At 38.3% G+C, this 9537-nt stretch overlaps 1 long non-coding RNA gene across 1 annotated transcript; it reads right to left on the minus strand.

Moving 5' to 3' along the window:
• Positions 1-1123: 1123 nt before the first annotated feature.
• Positions 1124-8051, minus strand: LOC143246150 (uncharacterized). The gene is made up of 2 exons (XR_013025817.1): positions 7692-8051; positions 1124-1542 (listed from the first exon to the last, which is right to left on the minus strand). It is a non-coding gene; the product is annotated as an uncharacterized LOC143246150 (long non-coding RNA).
• Positions 8052-9537: the final 1486 nt, after the last annotated feature.

The following is a 9537-nucleotide window of genomic DNA, read 5'->3' on the forward strand; positions in this document are numbered from 1 at the left end:
AACCTCGCTTATATAAGTATATACAGATACTCAGCTCTTGGTTCACGAACATTTTAACAATAAACACGTGTGTGAGTAAGAACCAATAAGCTGTGCTGTTAGATTGACTCAGAACGAAATGATCCTCAATCGGGCCAGGCGTGGCCGCGGGGTAAGTGTCCCATACTATTATTCCGAAGGTTTGTACTCTTTTTTTCCACTGTCATAAAAAATATTAAAAACAAATAACAAAAACACGCTGTACGCATTAAGACCGTAGATAAGCCATAAGAGTGACAATCAAATCTCACTATTAGGTTAGATTCAAAAATAGCACAAGAGTTGGCGGTGGGTGCTGTTGATGAACTTTCTTTCCCTTGAATCTCTGAATTTAAAATTAGGGAGAAACGTGCGAATGTTTGGTTTGTTTTGAATTTCGCGCGAAGCTACTCGAGGGATTCCTGTGCGAGCCGTCCCTAATTTAGCAGTGTAAGACTAGAGGAGAAGGCACCTAGTCATCACCACCCACCGCCAACTCTTGGGCTACTCTTTTACCAACGAATAGTGGGACTGACCGTGACATTATAACGCCTCCACGGCTAAAAGGACGAGCATGTTTGGTGTAACGGGGATTCGAACCTGCGACCCTCAGTTACGAATCGAGTGCCTTTATCCACTTGGCCATGCCGGGCCACGTGCGAATGTAACTTACCTTTGTATATACTTGCTCGAAAGTTCTAAAGCAAACGATGTCAACCAGTTTGCTACAAAATCCAAAAACTCCAAAGCAAGATAAATATACATATGTAAGGAGTTTGAGCAAAGTATTATATTTTTTTCTACATCTTTACAGACAAAAAGAAATCTCGCAGTTAGTTGTATTCGTGGTTTAGTTTGTATGTGAAGGAAGAGACAAATATTGTTTGAATTTAGGAAACTGACCATATGAAAAACGTGTGACTGACCATTGGTCACTGAAGGAAAATAACTAGAATTAGGTGTATTATCTCGTGAATTGTTCTAAGATTTCTCTCTCTCGAATAGGTATAACAAGAAAAATGGATTGTTTTTATGTGTGTTTTTTGCGTGTTCTACTTCATATAATAAAAAGATAACTTTAGCTGTAATAAACCAAAACTTCTGCTTTAAAATACATTCAGTAACTGAATTTACTTCATTTTAATGTTGCTGACAATTCATCATACACTCCAACCTGGACTGTTTGTAGATGGACTTTCATTTCACATCAATGTTGTGCGAACAGCAGAGGCAGAGTGCTTAAAGACAATGTGTTGACAAGGCTGTAAGATACCCTGGAGACAGCTCCTTCAGAAGACCAGTTGAAGACATCATTTGACGAAATGCAGCTAGTCTTCTGAGAGTAGTTCATAAACCCTAGATGGAATTGAAATGATGTAAGAATGCCAAACACTCCATTTATTCAGTTTGTTCTTTATCAAAGAATCCATCAAGGAATTTAGTCTATACCTTACTTCCCTATACGTAACGTTCTTCTTGACATTTGATTTTAAGGTTCTCGCCAGAGGGCAGTGTGGGATTCATCTATAAAGAATAAATAAACATATATATATATACATCAAATGGCAGTACCTTATTTTCCTCATTTTTCATTTTATTTATTTATTTTTCATCTTTTCATATTTTTATGTTCATTTTTTCTTATTCTTGTTTTTAACTTGGAAGAACAGTAACCTTCCCACAACTGTCTGCAGGCAGTAAAGGGTGATATAGACGTGAGACTAGCAAACTGCAGTTTAAGAATGATAGGCGGTGTATCCCCACTGCAATGTGGTCCTACTTCCGTAGTCACCTCCAAAACCTAGAATACATTTTATAATCCCACGTTGTAGTTTATACCCTAGGACATTTTTTAAAATATGAAACGTATTTTGTTTAATTTTAATATGTTTCATTAATGGCTTTAAAATTTATTATTATAATTTATATATATATACCAAACGGTGACAGACAAGAGAGAGAGAGAAGACAGATAATACATATATATATACAAACACACACACACACTCATTCAAACAAATATGTTCGAGACTTGTACGTATTTACAACGTGGGCTTCCGGGGTGAATGGCAGGGATCGCACACATATATCTTACGCCATGCAGGTCAGCTAAATACAAGCGATCAACTAAAGTACCCGTGCTATGCGTGAACTTATTGTTTGCTGTTTTTTGAATTTCGCTCAAAGCTACACGAGGGCTATCTGCGCTAGCCCTCTCTAATTCAACAGCTTAAGACTAGAGGGAAGGCACCTAGTCATCACCATCCACCGCCAACTCTTGGGGTACTCTTTCACCAACGAATAGTGGGATTGACCGTAAAATTATAACGCCCCCCGGCTGAAAGAGCGAGCATGTTTTGTGTGATGGGGACTCGAACCCGCGACCCTCCGATTACCAGTCGAGCGCCTTAATCACCTGTTCATGCGAGACCGCGCGAAATTAAGCGTTACATTAATTTGGTGTCGACTTCGCGAAGTAAAAGTTGATACGAATGCCACAGTTGAACCATCTTTGAAGAGTCCATTTGACCTCTGCCAAATTTCGTTAAAACTAGCTCAGCCACTTCTTTACAACAAGATACCATACAGACGATTACTCTGTTATATGTATCACCTATTTTGTGTGTATGTAGGCCTGGCATGGCCAGGTGGTTAAGGCACTCGACTCGTAATTTGAGAGTCGCGGATTCGAATCCCCGTCACACCAAACATGCTCGCTCTTTCAGCCGTGGGGGCATTATAAAATAACGGTCAATTCGACTATTCGTTGGTGAAAGAGTAGCCCAAGAGTTGACGGTGGGTAATGATGATTAGCTGCCTTCCCTCTAGTCTTACTCTGTTAAATTAGGGACGGCTAGCGCATATAGCCCTCGTGTAGTTTTTTCGTGAAATTCTAAAACAAACTGTGTGTGTGTGTTTTTATCCCTTCCCCCGCTGTTCGTCCACTGGAGATCAACCGCCATTTTGTACCTTGCTCTAAGTAGAATACATTTGATAATTAGAGTCTGATATACGGACCAACCACATGAAATCGTCTCTTCTGACAGTAGATGCAAACATTCGATTTCGCCTACCAACAAGATGACCCTACGATTTTAGTGAGCCATGATGTATAGAGTAGGTAGAAATCGCTTGGTTATGTTATGGGTAAAAGTCCTCTATGTCCAGATGTCCGAACATGATTTGTCAGTGGGATTCTGAACAGCTGGAAACGACACATTCTTTGAGACACTGTGTCAGCAGGATTCCATGTGTTCGTTGAGCTTCAACATGAATGTGTTGTTGTAAGTTTTGTCACAAATGGTTCGTAATCGGTTTTGAGCAGTCGTGAACTCTGTGATGAAGTTCAAAGCGGCGACTGAGATAAAACTGTATGATATTATTATATTAATATTTATAGACTATTTTTTCGTAACAACGAACTTGAGAGCTAAGTAATACATTATCTTATAACAGAGGTCTGAGTGTTTCATATCTACAATACTATAGTGGTTCCGACAGGGCATTCTTTTACTGTGTGTGTGTACGTTACCAAACGTACTTCCGTAAGATGTACTGTTCTGTTTCATGAATAAATAAAACCAAAATTAAAAATAACAAATATTTTAATTTCTTGTTTTTTGAAGTTCAAATGTCATGCTGTGTTGTAGTTTACATACTGCATAATTCTTCTCGTGACTCCTGACTTGCGTACGTTTTACTGACGTCACGACAGTACAAATCGCAATGTTAAGCGTCCCTTATATGTATACTTGTTAACTAACAGACACATTATTGGGCAGTGGGTAAAATAAGTGAACCCTGCGAAATTATTTATATACACATACATAAAACGGTACGGATAGGTGGTAGCAGAAAACGTGTACATGCAAAGTAGTGGCCAAACTTGACTACTAAGTCAGACAAGAGCAGTCCAAGGGTTGGTAGTGAACTCTGTTGACCGTCTGCTAGTTCTTTAGTCTATCAGCTCAGAATCACTGATTGACACACTTAGATAGCCCTTGTATAGCTGTACGTGAAACAAACAGTTAAATGTGTGTATGTGTCAAAGTATATATATCAAGTCTCTGTGTCGTCCTTTCTTCACTGAAATTTATGATTTGATACGTTATGTTTTTTTTTTTTTTGGACTTTCGCACAAAGCTACTCGAGGGCTATCTGTGCTAGCCGTCCCTAATTTAGCTGTGTAAGACTAGAGGGAAGGCAGCTAGTCATCACCACCCACCGCCAACTCTTGGGCTACTCTTTTACCAACGAATAGTGGGATTGACCGTCACATTATAACGCCCCCACGGCTGGGAGGGCGAGCATGTTTGGCGCGACTGGCGCGAACCCGCGACCCTCAGATTACGAAGCGCACGCCTTAACGCGTTAGGCCATGCCAGGCCCTAATACGTTATATCTAGTAATAAAAGCAACTTCGTCATTCAACCTGAACATTTCGAATAACAAGAACCTCTTCACTTCTGATAACGAATGGCATTTCTGAAAATAAACAACTTCTGAAAGAAAGCAAGTATATTATCTCTGGTTACAATTAGCTCCATCATGTATGTAAAAAAAAAAAAAAAAAAAGTTTGTTTGTTTTTTATCCTAAGTTAAGCAACTTGGTTGTCTCTGAAAAGGACAAGCCGACTGTGGTACAGTGTCATCGCTTCTAATAATGAATATCAACTTTGTGGTATTTGATATATTATAAACTCTATCTTTCTTACCAATAAACTAACAAAACTCTCTCTTTGTGACTTCTGATAATGGACATCTTCACAATGTCCAGGAAGTTGGCCCTAATAATTTTAATCTGTTAAACTAGAGACAGATTTCATTAACGAAGGTATCATAGGTATCAACTTCATTGTCATCTGTGATAATAAAGAAAAATCGAACGAAAATAAACGACATTTATCTCCGAAAGTTAAAACAACGACTTTGCCATTTCTGATAACAGACGAGTAATTAATTTGTCACGTCTGATAATGAAGAACGGGAACATGTTGTGAGATTAAGATTCGTCTTCCAAATAAATATAAGGAAGTACCACGTTGTGAGATTTAATATTTAATTACCTACCAGATAGGTAAAGAACCTAACTTGAGGTTATTTGAGAAAGTCCTTCGCAGCCAGCCTGTTCTACAAAACAGAAAGAACTGGTATACTAAAACAAGCGAATCTTTCTCTGTTCTACTAATAGAAACCCAACAAACATTTTCTTTCCAATAAAAAAAGTCTTTCTAAGAAATCATTGAAACGCTCTTTCTTTTTAATAAACTAAACTATGGAAATGTTTCATTTAGTATAATTATTAAAAACAAATAAAACCCTCTCTACCACCCACAAAATTAATGAAACACTGCTTTTTACCGAGAACCTAACAAAACTGTCTCTTCCTTTCTTATCGAAAAACTAACAAAACTCTTCTTCTTTATCCAGAAACTAACAAAACTCTCTCTTTCTTAACTAGAAACTAACAAAACTCTCTCTTCTTAACTAGAAACTAACAAAACTCTTCCTTTCTTAACTAGAAACTAACAAAACTCTCTCTTTCTTAACTAGAAACTAACAAAACTCTCTCTTTCTTAACTAGAAACTAACAAAACTCTCTCTTTCTTAACTAGAAACTAACAAAACTCTCTCTTTCTTAACTAGAAACTAACAAAACTCTCTCTTTCTTAACTAGAAACTAACAAAACTCTCTCTTTCTTAACTAGAAACTAACAAAACTCTCTCTTTCTTAACTAGAAACTAACAAAACTCTCTCTTTCTTAACTAGAAACTAACAAAACTCTCTCTTTCTTAACTAGAAACTAACAAAACTCTCTCTTTCTTAACTAGAAACTAACAAAACTCTCTCTTTCTTAACTAGAAACTAACAAAACTCTCTTTCTTAACTAGAAACTAACAAAACTCTCTTTCTTAACTAGAAACTAACAAAACTCTCTCTTTCTTAACTAGAAACTAACAAAACTCTCTCTTTCTTAACTAGAAACTAACAAAACTCTCTCTTTCTTAACTAGAAACTAACAAAACTCTCTCTTTCTTAACTATAAACTAACAAAACTCTCTTTCTTAACTAGAAACTAACAAAACTCTCTTTCTTAACTAGAAACTAACAAAACTCTCCCTTTCTTATCTAGAAACTAACAAAACTCTCTCTTTCTTAACTAGAAACTAACAAAACTCTCCCTTTCTTAACTAGAAACTAACAAAACTCTCCTTTCTTAACTAGAAACTAACAAAACTCTCCCTTTCTTATCCAGAAACTAACAAAACTCTCTCTTTCTTAACCAGAAACTAACAAACTCTCTCTCTCTGTTATCCAGAAACTAGTGAGGCACTCTTTTCCTACTGCTTGATGCTAGAAATGTGGACGTGGGATAATTACCAGACCACATGGTACTTGACTCGTAAGACTGACTGGATGATGTACGTGACTTCGCTGGAGAAACACATGTGGATTTTCTCGTGCCAGCCAACAAGTTCAGGGACAACATGCCAGAGAACTTCTCTACGCTTGAAGAATTTATTAGGCACTCTGCGTGTTTTATGACTGCTTGGGAGTTCAGCTTTATTCCGCGAGCTGAAATTCTAAATTAGACGGACTCTGTACTTAGGATCTCTTTGTGCATACGTAGTCGTCTGTTACAGGCAGCAGTCGGCGATGACGACGCACAGCGCTCCGATCAGTTCCCCTTACGACCAGCAGGGGGCCGGGGCACGCGCTTGTTCTGCCGCCAGAGCCTGCATATAATTATCACTCGAAATGCTTAGAACCTGACTACTAGAAAGAGGCTCTGTTCTTTCATTTCAATATTTTATTCTTGGAGAGGACTTTATGACGTCTTCCACGTAGCCACGATATGTAACACACTCGTTTCTTCAGGTTAAGACGAGTAGAGATAAATGTATATCTTCCGAAAAGAACAAGTTCGTGCACTGTGACTTGTATTGATTGGTTCACACGAGCTTAAATCGGGTAATTGAGATAGAAAAGTCGCTTACAAGAACGTCAGCAATGGCCAACTGAACAAAAGAATGAGAAATTCCAATGACCAATAAGCACTCTATAAAGAGGAAATTTATTAACACGCCCTCCAGTGGCACAGCGGGAAGTCTGCAGAATTATGACGCCAAAACCTGGCTTTCGATACCCCTAGTGGGCACAGCAAATATAGCCCATTGTACTTAACTACAAACAAATTCACTAACGTCTTGGGGCCCGGCGTGGCCAAGCGTGCGACTCGTAATCTGAGGGTCGCGGGTTCGCATCCCCGTCGCGCCAAACATGCTCGCCCTTTCAGCCGTGGGGACGTTATAATGCTACGATCAATCCCACTATTCGTTGGTAAAAGAGTAGCCCAAGAGTTGGCGGTGGGTGGTGATGACTAGCTGCCTTCCCTCTAGTCTTACACTGCTAAATTAGGGACGTGAGAGTGAGATTGGAGGGTTTATATCTTTCAAACGCCAGGTTGGATTCCCCGCAGTGGATAAAGCCCTTTGTGTAGTTTTGAACTTAACAAACAAATCTAACAATATTTGACTTATTTCTTATTGTAAGGATTGGTTACATGTGTCTCAGATATCCTGGGGTTTACGATTTACTCGCGAATGTTTCGAGATTTTAACAATTAAAGACAACTTACTAGTAAATATAACAAATAAATCTTTCCTCTTACATTTCGTTGCTTTGCTCTGAACTGTACAGGAACACACACCACGGAGGCGCTTATCACCGCCAGTGATTTGCCCTAATGCACTTGTGCACAGTAACGTCACACTTAGTTTGGAGCAAACACGTCATAGCACCACGTGTATTTTATAAAGGAAAACCGTGAGATGTCGCGCTATTCCTGCGACGTCAATCAATTTCTGCTCTACGAAATAGTCATTATTAGTACCCATACGGACTGTTGTTATACCAAGTGTGCCAAGCAAACAACTACGACCAAGCGCACCCAGTCAGAGGTCTCCTTTTTAATTCTCTTTGTTTGTTTGTTTGTTTCTCGGGTTTTTATATTATTTTGCGCAAAATTACAAGAGGGTATCTGCACTAGCTGTCCCTAATTTAGCAGTGTAAGGCTAGAGGGAAGGCAGCTAGTCGTGACAACCCACCGCCAACTCTTAGGCTACTCTTTTACCAACGAATAGTGGAATTGACCATCAGATTATAACACTCTCACGACTGAAAGGGCGAGCATGTTTGATGTGACGGGGATTCGAAGCTTTCATTTACATATCTAATCAGAGAAACAAACCATTAAGTGTTGTGTGCTGGTATATGCATCTAAAAAACGAAGAAAATCGGTTGGCGTTTTAAATATTCAGGTAAAAATACGACATTAAAATTCTACTTCATTGAAAAATTTATTAAATAATTTATCAAATTTGTTCCTTCATTACATATTTAATATCTTAGAAGACTAAGGTGCCCTTATTTAAAGTACAATACTTGTATTGCTGTAGTAACGACCAGTGCCCCTGAAGTAATAACCACTAACTGATGTACAAATGATTACTATCCCTGTAGTAATAACCACCAACTTCTGTAGTGATGATTAGTACCCCTGTAGTAATAACCACAAACTTCTATAGTAATGATTAGTACCCCTGTAGTAATAATCACCAACTTCTCTAGTGATGATTAGTACCCCTGTAGTAATAATCACCAACTTCTGTAGTGATGATTAGTACCCCTGTAGTAATAATCACCAACTTCTGTAGTGATGATTAGTACCCCTGTAGTAATAACCACCAACTTCTGTAGTGATGATTAGTACCCCTGTAGTAATAACCACCAACTTCTGTAGTGATGATTAGTACCCCTGTAGTAATAATCACCAACTTCTGTAGTGATGATTAGTACCCCTGTAGTAATAACCACCAACTTCTGTAGTGATGATTAGTACCCCTGTAGTAATAACCACCAACTTCTGTAGTGATGATTAGTACCCCTGTAGTAATAATCACCAACTTCTGTAGTGATGATTAGTACCCCTGTAGTAATAACCACCAACTTCTATAGTAATGATTAGTACCCCTGTAGTAATAACCACCAACTTCTGTAGTGATGATTAGTACCCCTGTAGTAATAATCACCAACTTCTGTAGTGATGATTAGTACCCCTGTAGTAATAACCACCAACTTCTGTAGTGATGATTAGTACCCCTGTAGTAATAACCACCAACTTCTGTAGTGATGATTAGTACCCCTGTAGTAATAATCACCAACTTCTGTAGTGATGATTAGTACCCCTGTAGTAATAACCACTAACTTCTGTAGTAATGATTAGTACCCCTGTAGTAATTACTACTAACTTCTGTAGTGATGATTAGTACCCCTGTAGTAATAACCACTAACTTCTGTAGTGATGATTAGTGCCCCTGTAGTAATAACCACCAACTTCTGTAGTGATGATTAGTACCCCTGTAGTAATAACCACTAACTCTGTAGTGATGATTAGTACCCCTGTAGTAATAATCACCAACTTCTGTAGTGATGATTAGTACCCCTGTAGTAATAAT

The sequence above is a fragment of the Tachypleus tridentatus genome, chromosome 3, assembly GCF_004210375.1.
Source record: "Tachypleus tridentatus isolate NWPU-2018 chromosome 3, ASM421037v1, whole genome shotgun sequence".
Taxonomy (NCBI): Eukaryota; Metazoa; Arthropoda; class Merostomata; order Xiphosura; family Limulidae; genus Tachypleus; species Tachypleus tridentatus.